The 9,406-nt window shown below is 37.3% G+C and overlaps 1 pseudogene; it reads right to left on the bottom strand.

Moving 5' to 3' along the window:
• Positions 1–898: 898 nt before the first annotated feature.
• On the bottom strand, positions 899–1,055 carry LOC113325641 (annotated as a pseudogene).
• Between the last annotated feature and the right edge of the window lie 8,351 nt (positions 1,056–9,406).

Genomic DNA, 9,406 nt, shown 5'->3' on the forward strand with positions numbered 1-9,406 from the left:
CTCTAAAGATGTTAAAAACAAATCAATTTAATTATCAAGAAAAAACACGAATCAATTGTATATTCAACAACCACAATACCAATAATGTTTCCAATAAATTATCCAATTTAGAATTGAATCCATGAGTTCACAACGTAAATAAGACTTCCAACAAATCATGAAATTCATATTTTACACTAGGTTCGTAACACCAATAACATTTCCAACAATTTATGCAATTATATTTTTAAACATGAGTTCATGGTAAGAATGTCCTTGGTTCATATACCCACTTATCCGGCACAGACAACCGCAATCGATGGATCAGGGGATCATTACTATATACAGTCTTGGGGATCATTATTCATTTAAATCTCACGGATCATTACCTGTCGTTAGCATGGAACCAAGTTCCATCTAACAGAAAAACATGAACTCATTTGGTTTTATAAATCATTTTTGCAAAAAATACTATCAAACCATATGATAAACAAGTGATGATATATTTCACTCAAACATTTATGCAAACAAGAATAACTTTTACAACTGCAGATGTAACACCCCGTGTTTTTAGCATGGCGCATGCTAAAAGATGGGCCATGGCCTGAGATAAAGATTCATCTCAAGTTCAGTTGTATGGGAAAAAGGAACATTGACCTAGGACAATACGCTACCAAAAATGGCATATTGGTCAATATGGCACCAAGAGAGTACAACTTGTAAGTTGTATTGGCTAAGAGCCAATCTCGCACCAAAGGTGCTTCAGGACAGTTGGTAGGATGTAGCACCGAAATGGCGCAATACGCAGGTCATTGGCCTATGGCCAATATCGTACCACAATGGTGCCACAGGCCAAAGCAGGATGACCTTAAAAATGTATAGCCATCACGGTTGGACATTGTAGTGGCCTACGGGCCAAAGTCGGAAATACAGCCACAGAGCCTACATCATAGGTCACGTTCTGGTCGTGCGGTCCTGGTTCATCAACCAGACTGCGATTCCTGTCTTCTTAGAACTCAAACTCAAGGATACATAGGTACGAGCCTATAGAACAGATCATGTTCAAGTAAGGTCGTACCTATGTATCCTTGAGTTTGAGTTCTAAGGAGACAGGAACCACAGTCTGGTTGATGAACTAGGACCGCACGACCAGAGCGTGACCTATGATGTAGGCTATGTGGTTGTATAGATGATCGTTCTCAGCACACTTGTGCTATGGTGGGGGAGTATGCTGGGGGATTATGACAGATACTAATCTCACGGGATACGAGGAACGTCTACATCATACCGAGGTCTTTTCAGCACAATTGGCTCCAGAATTGGCAGAAAACTCTGCAGTTAAGCGTGCTCGGGCGGGAGCAATCCAGGGATGGGTGACCTCCCAGGAAGTTGCTACTGGATTAAAACAGCGGTGCACGTTGAAAACCACACACTGCCGGATAACCGCAGTGGCTAAGTGGGGACAGTATCGATGGAGGGACGGGTCATTACAGTCTAGCACGTTGTCGCTCATATCATCTAATTGGGAGATGATTGCAACATTTGGGCCTCTCATATCATCTGGATCGACATTGCTATGCAAGAGATGATTGTGTCCGAACTTGATGAGGCAAGTTGCATTCTATTTTATTCCAATCATCTCGAGAGTAAGCTACATCGGTATGCAAGTTAGCGTAGCTTGTATGAGCCTAAGGGAGATGTAATTAGACCGTTAATTTCCTATGTGAAAGTCCAAACATGCCTTATTCCTGGACAAGACTCGGAAGCTAGAAATGCATGTAAGGTGCATTGGCTACATCCTTATGGCCTCATTTCCTTTTGCAGACAAGGGTAAGTTTGGAACGGTGTGGAAGCTAAGTAAGATACATCATGTTCCACGAGCATGCTTGCAAGGGAAAATGGACGTGAATTTTCCTAGCTTTAAGGCCTGGATTGTAGCTTCACAATGGCGCACCGAGGGAGTTATAGCCTGCGCGCCCAGGCCCGTCAGGCGTAATTTTTGGGCCCGTCACAGTTGGTATCAGAGAAAGTTTCGAGATAACTCTAGGGACTGTGCGGGAATGGCTTGTCAACGAGTGTTTTCCTTAATGGAAACTTAAATTTGGAGAGTATGCCAACTTTTGCGTGGAAAGAGTTTGTAACTGCTACGCCAGTTACTATGCGAATCGAGTTGAGCTTGTTCAAGTACTGTGAGTTTTCCTGGCCTATGTGGCACCCTACTTAAGAATGGATAACCCGAAGACCGTCTGGAACGGTGGGTAGACAATGGGACTGATCATCCCCACACGTTGGCAACTGGCCAATGGTGTGCGTTATCAGGCCCGGCTAGCATCCCACTTATGAGTGGCAACCTGGATGACCGTCAGGGACGGTAGACAACTGGATTCTGTTCCACACAGTATTGCGTAAGATCTTGTCATTTCGATGACATCTTTAACCTTGTGAATCTTAGGGATTCTTGGGTGGTGGTATGGGACACTATCTAGGATACCTTGTTGAGATATCCTTTTGGCACTAGCCAATTGAGATTCTTGGTAACGATGTGGACTCTTTTTGTATTCCTGAGTATGCGGTATGGAGCGTTTGCTCAGAAGGTCCAAATTGATGTTCCATAAAAAACTGAAGAAACCTTGTGATTTTTTGAGCATCTGGTATGGGACCTTTGCTCAGGAATCCAAACCGAAAAGATTGTCCATAGTAGTTTTTGTTTTGAATTTCGGGGACGAAATTCTTTAAAAGGGTGAATATTGTAACACTCCGTGTTTTTAGCATGACGCATGCTAGATGCGTCTGGCCTGAGATGAATCTTCTTCTCAAGTTCAGTTGCGTGGGAAAAAAGAACATTGACCTAGGCCGATACGCTGCCAAAAATGACATATTGGCCAATATGGCACCAAGAGAGTACAACTGGTAAGTTGTATTGACCAAGATCCAATCTCGCACCAAAGGTGCTTCAGGACAGTTGGGAGGATGTCCTTGAACAAATTAGCGCCAAAATGGCGCAATACGCAGATTGGGCTATGGCCAATATCGCACCACAATGGTGCCACATGCCAGAGAAGGTTGACCTTAAAAATGTACAGCCGTCACGTTGGACATTGTAGTGGCCTATGGGCCAAATTCGGAAATACAACCATCACGGCCCTTCAGTGGACCTAGCTCAAGAGATGTTCAACCATAATGGACGGACATTGGAACTAGCATGCGAGCTAGAACTGAATGTACAACCATCTTGGTTGGTTATTCAGGAAATATATGGAAACGACCATAAACAATACAAGTGGGAGTTGATGAATGATTTTTGCTCCCCTAATCAAAGTTGTAAAAATTTCAAGTTAACATATATAGGGAGGGGTAGCTGGTTGAAGGTGCATATGCGTACCATACACCAAGTAAGCTTCATAGCTTAGTCGGAAGAGTATAAATGATGCCTAAGCCTCATTCATAGCTGTGCAACATTTCCAGTGGAGCGTATTAAGCATGGGCATCACTATGCCATCCCGCAAACCAAGTATTCATCACTTGGATGCATTTTGACGGAACATCCTATACGGACTAGGATTTTACCATTATTGCTTGACCACGACCATGGAAACAAGTTGGCTTGAATAGCATGCCCCTTCGATGATGAACTAAGGTTTGTGCTTGATCCTTTTAGAGTAGGGAAGGGTACGTAGGCAGCCACAATGAATTACAGCATTGCCAGTCCAACACTTTGTCGCTCATATCATCTAAGTGTGAGATGATTGCGACATTTTTGGCATCTCATATCATCTGGCTCGGTAGCTCGATACAAGAGATGATTGCGTCCAAACTTTATGAGGCTAGCTGCATTCCATTCCATGAATGCTCATACTTCCTACCAAGCCGTTTGACTTAGACATGTACCAATGACGCGTTGGGCATGGCCCGGAAAGTAAGATAGATCGATATGCAATTTAGCGGAGCTTGCATGAGCCTAAGGGAGATGGAATTAGACCGTCAATGGACTATGTGCAAGTCCAAGCATGCCTTATGCCTTGACAACATTCGGAAGCCAGTGATGCATGCAAGATGCTTCAGGCATAGCCTCTATGGCTTTGAACCCTTCGTAGAACAAGGGTAAGTTGGCATGGTGTGGAAGCTAAGTTAGATGCATCATGATCCACGAGCATGCTTGCAAGTGAAAATTGACGTGCATTTGCCTAGTTTTAAGACCCGGACTGTAGCATCATCATGGTACATCGAGGAAGTTATGGCATGCGCGCCCAAGGCGCGCCAGGCGTAATTTTCCGGTGCAGACATCTTACACTAACTATTGCATGGTGATAATTTTGTCCAATCTATATCAAATTTTTAGTGAGCATTCGTGATACTATCATGTATGACATGTCCAAATTTCACATTAAACTAGCGGATCAATAAAAAATAATGATTTTATATCATCATCCTAAAAATTAGACAGATTGCATCATTTTACCAGAATATTCACAGTAAAATCATGATAATAACTCACAATAAAAGATAACACATATACCCACAAATTTCATTATGATCACAAATCATTCTAACTTAATTAAGGTTATCTAAAATAGTTAAAACCGTGAGAAAAAGAAACTAACAAAATTTTCAGAAATAATAATCCAAATTACCAAAAAAAAAAATCAACAGTGAATTTACGCTGGAAAACTATCAAAACAAATTTTAACCAGTGTACCTAATCATGTTATCTATCAATAGAAGAAGCATGGTCATCAATAAGAGATACATATTTATGCGAATAAATTACCGAAACCTAACAATACAAAATCATATGAAATAAACACCCAAAAAGAAACACCTATAGAGAAAGAGTCTAGCATTCTACCTTTAATTCCAGTGATCCTCTATTGTTTTGACTAATAAGCTTTATTGTCAATAACCCTAGCTCCATCTCCTTCTCCTCTCTCTAGCTATTGGTTTCTAATTTTTCTAATTTATTCCTCCCTATTTATAATAAAACTTATACTAATTACTATTTAATTTCATATTAATTATTTTCTTCTTAATTATTTTATTTGTCTTTTTCATTTTTCTATTAACCAAAATGTTTATTGTATTATTTATTTAATTCCTTAATTACCTATTCAATTTTTCTAATTTTGTTCTCTTTTTATTTATTAATCCAAAACTACAGTTAGGTGAATATTTCCACCCTAAGTTAAAGCAACCCACATAGGCTAAGGCAACGGAAACAACAACCTAAATGAAAGGTTCGCTAAGTCGAGAAAACCCATAAAAAATACATGGTATTACAATGATCATATGATCAAACTGTTAGATCTTGGTTTCTTTATTCTATGGAAGCGTCTATTTCAGAGATTTTTTTTCTAGACATATGATATTTTGTAGCTGAATTTTATGGCAACCAACATAATACAACTAGGATTTTTCAATTGCAGCAGCAACCCAAGGTGATAAGACATTTATTCAACACTATGGAAACCTCAAACATATATATGTAGACGAGCTGGAAATATCTCGTCCACATACAACAGATCCAAAAGATCTAGTTGATAAAGATGATGAAGATAAGAAGTTTTCTTTACTTCACAGCTAAAACCTGATCATGAATCTCTTAAGAGTCATGTATTGATGAAATCTATTGTTTCACCTCTTTCCAGCATTTATGCAACCATTCGAAATGAAAAAATTCGAAAGAATGTCATGGATTCCAAATCTCGTCTTGTGAAAGATTAAGCTAGTGCGCTTTTGGTGGATAAAGTAAAATCATATCGAAATAAAGATAAAGGTAAAAGAGAAACTTACTGATGCGATCACTGAACAAACCTGGACTTACAAAAGAAAGGTCTAGAAAGCTTTATCCCCATCTTATTACCAAATTTGAAAATAATAAGGATAAGGAGCCAAAAGAGCAAGATGTTGTAGATGATACTTGTATTTCTTTAGGTCGGTTAAGAAAGTTTCTCCAACAGTATAACAAGTCTGCTGCAAAGTCTAGTAGTGAACTTTTCGCTCATTTTTCAGGTATTCGTAAATCTTATTTTTCTTCTTCTTTTAAAATTGGTACTATAATTATCGATTATGGAGCTATAAACCATATCGCAATTAGTCCAAATTCAGTTCGGTACTTTAATCCAAACTGTGAAAAGAAAATTGTTATTGTTGCTAATGGAAAGTCTGCACCGACTATATGAAGTGGAAAACTAATTTGTTATCGTGACGATGTATTGGTCATTCCATATTTTCTTGTTCAACTCTTATCTATTTGAAAGATTAAAAACATATTAAATTGTTATAATCCATCCTAATTCGGTCATATTTTAGGATCGAAATACGATGAAGACAATTGGTGGAGGAATTTATTCCCATGGCCTTTATTTGTTCAATCCCAGCAGTAAAGATCTTCACACTAGAAGCCAGTTAGACAATCAGATTTTACATTAACGTTTATGACATCCATATTCTTGCATATTGCCAAATATTTTTCCACATACTTTAGTTGAGTCTACTATTTATGATACCTGTCAATTTGCTAAACAAGCTCGTTTACCATTTCCTAGGTTTGTATCAACGTCCATTGAACCTTTTGCCTTAGTTTATTCTGATTTACAGGGTCATATACATGTTGATTCTTATGATGGATACAACTATTTCTTAATTTTGGTTGGCGATTACTCTTGTGCTACCTGGTTGTACTTAATAAAATCAAATAGTGAAGTATTCTCTATTATCATGAAATTTCATGCTATGGTACTTATTCAATTTAGTGCTAAAATTAAAGTTTTTAGAGCTGACAACGATGTTGACTTTATTAAGGGAAAACTTCCTAATTGTTTTCAAATCAACGTAATTATCAATCAATCTAGTTATGTAGGAACACCTCAACTAAACAGAGTAGCAGAATGAAAAATATTGAAATCGCTAGAGCGATTATGCTTCAAATGAATGTACCAAATAATATTGGTCTCGTGGAGTTTTAACTGCCATATATTTAATCCACAGACTACCTGGTCGCATGATCGAGTTCAAGTTTCTATTGGAAGTATTAAAGGATTACAAACCTAATTTATCTCACATGCAGGTCCTTGGTTGTGTTTGTTATGTCCACAGGTAAGCAATTCATCGTGATAAGTTAGATGCACGAGTTAACCATTGTGTTCTCTTCGGTTATTCATCAACTATAAAGGCTACATATGCTATGATGTTACTTCTAGAAAACTGGTTGTTTCTCTTGATGTATTTTTTTTTTGAAATATAATCATTTTTTCATCTAAATCTTGATTATGGAAGTCGGTGGGAGTATTTAAGATTTCATACCACTTGATTTGGTATCACCACCATCTAATTGTGTTCATCCAAGAAACCAAGTTGAAATTTTACCTCTTGAAGTTAATACTCATAATGAAACTACTGTAGATGGGAAAAGGGAAGTTCTCTATGCACTAGTGAAACAATCTCACATGTGATTTATGGATCTATAAAGCCTTGTCCTTCAACTCCTACCGTGTACGTCATTCAAACAGGGAAACTCATCGTCCATAAAAATTGAAATATTTTTTTCACCTATCAAGTTGTTTCTTACCCAATAAAAGATTACATATCGTACAACAATGTTTCTCAATCTTATTTTTCGTTCTTAAGTACGTTGTTAGGTTACCAAGAACCCACAAAATTTTAGAGAAGTCGATTCTAAACCAATTTGGAGGAAATTCATGAAAAAAAATTACAAGCACTTGATGAAAACGAGACATGGGGTATTGTCAAATTAAAGGTAAGGAGGAAAATAGTCGGATATCGTTGGATATACAAGATCACGTATAAGAGTGATGAACCATTGAAGATTGTTGGATAAAGGGTTTACGCAGACATATGCAATTGATTACACGGACACATTTGCACTTGTTGCAAAGATGAATACATATAGTGTTCTTGTATCTCTTGTAGTAAACCAAGATTGGAAATTATTTCACATGGATGTGAAAAATGCATTTCTGCATGGAGATCTGGAGGAAGAGGTTTATATGAGAATACCCCCTGGACACTCACAATAAACTCGGTATGTCAATGCGTGTAAATAAAAGAATGTCATATATGGTCTTAAGAAGTCACCACGAGCTTGGTATGCAAAATTAAGCGGCATTTTAAAGTATGACGGGTTTAAAACTAGTGTTGCTGATCCTATAGTTGCTTCTAATGGTGTGCTCGACGTTGGAGACTTTGCATGCCCTTATCATTACCATAACTGTTGAAACCGTCGGTGAATATATCCAAAACATGTGCCCGTAAATGACATCATTTTCCACAACGCCTTGTCAAACATCTTTAATTATGAAAAAACTACGTATTAAATCGTATCTTCTGATCCTTAAGTATAAACTTGGAGCCACGGATATAATTGAGAGAAGAAATAAAAACCAAACTTGATAAATTTTTTGTTGTGGTTGATGAAGAAGATTATTAGTTAATGAAGAAGGGATAATCCTTATAAAGGTATAAATTGTATAGTAGCTCTCTATTTTGAAATAAATAAATAAATAACCGTCAAGCTTAGGTGTACCATAGCATGAGAAAACGGGTTAGAAAAATATTTCATGATGGAGTATAACTGGAGTGTAAAAAAAAATGAAACAAGTATGAGACTGATGCAAGGTATGATTTGCAACAACATAGATACTGAAGATTTATCTATCACAAAAGTAAAAAACGATTACCCATTCTTTGACAAAGTAATTTTTCAATAGGAAAAGGTTCTTTGCTAATATAATTCACAGGTACCTTATGCATTTCTTATTGGAGAAAATGAATTTAATAAAAGAGTTTTGTGTTCTTCATGTGGTTTGATATAATGATCTAAGGGTCTAAGGATGCTTACTCAACGTGAGAAAATGAAATAAAACCTTTAGTCCCATATTTGGGGGAACTCTGCTATATAACAATTATATTATGGATAACTATATGGTATTGGGCTTGCGTGCTTGTGGTAGACGTACATCAATCAAAATCTATTTTTTCCGAAAATATATTTAGTATTTATTTTTGGAAATTGTTTTACAAAATATTCTTTTGGTACTTATTTTTGGAGAATTTTGTTTCCGCGTTTAATTGTCTTACAAGAAACAAAAACTTGATTTACAAGAAATCTGAAACCCAGAGGTCTTATTTCTCCTATAAATAGAAATCGTTGTTTTACAGTTGAAACTTGTGTCAAGAAGCGGCTACTATCCCGTCTCTTTTCACATCTTTGCTTCGTTTTGCGCATTGCGTGCTTATTTACTTCTTATGCTTGTTGCTAAGTTCAAGAGTGGGTAGTTTATGTTGTGCTAACATGAGCCATATCAGACAACCTTATCCTGGACGTATCTTCGCATGTTGGGGTTTAGCATTGCTTATTCTTGAAATACCAGCAAACTAATATGATAAGGACAATTTGTTAAACCTGTGATAC

This window comes from Papaver somniferum, chromosome 11 (genome assembly GCF_003573695.1).
Source record: "Papaver somniferum cultivar HN1 chromosome 11, ASM357369v1, whole genome shotgun sequence".
In the NCBI taxonomy this organism is placed as follows: domain Eukaryota; kingdom Viridiplantae; phylum Streptophyta; class Magnoliopsida; order Ranunculales; family Papaveraceae; genus Papaver; species Papaver somniferum.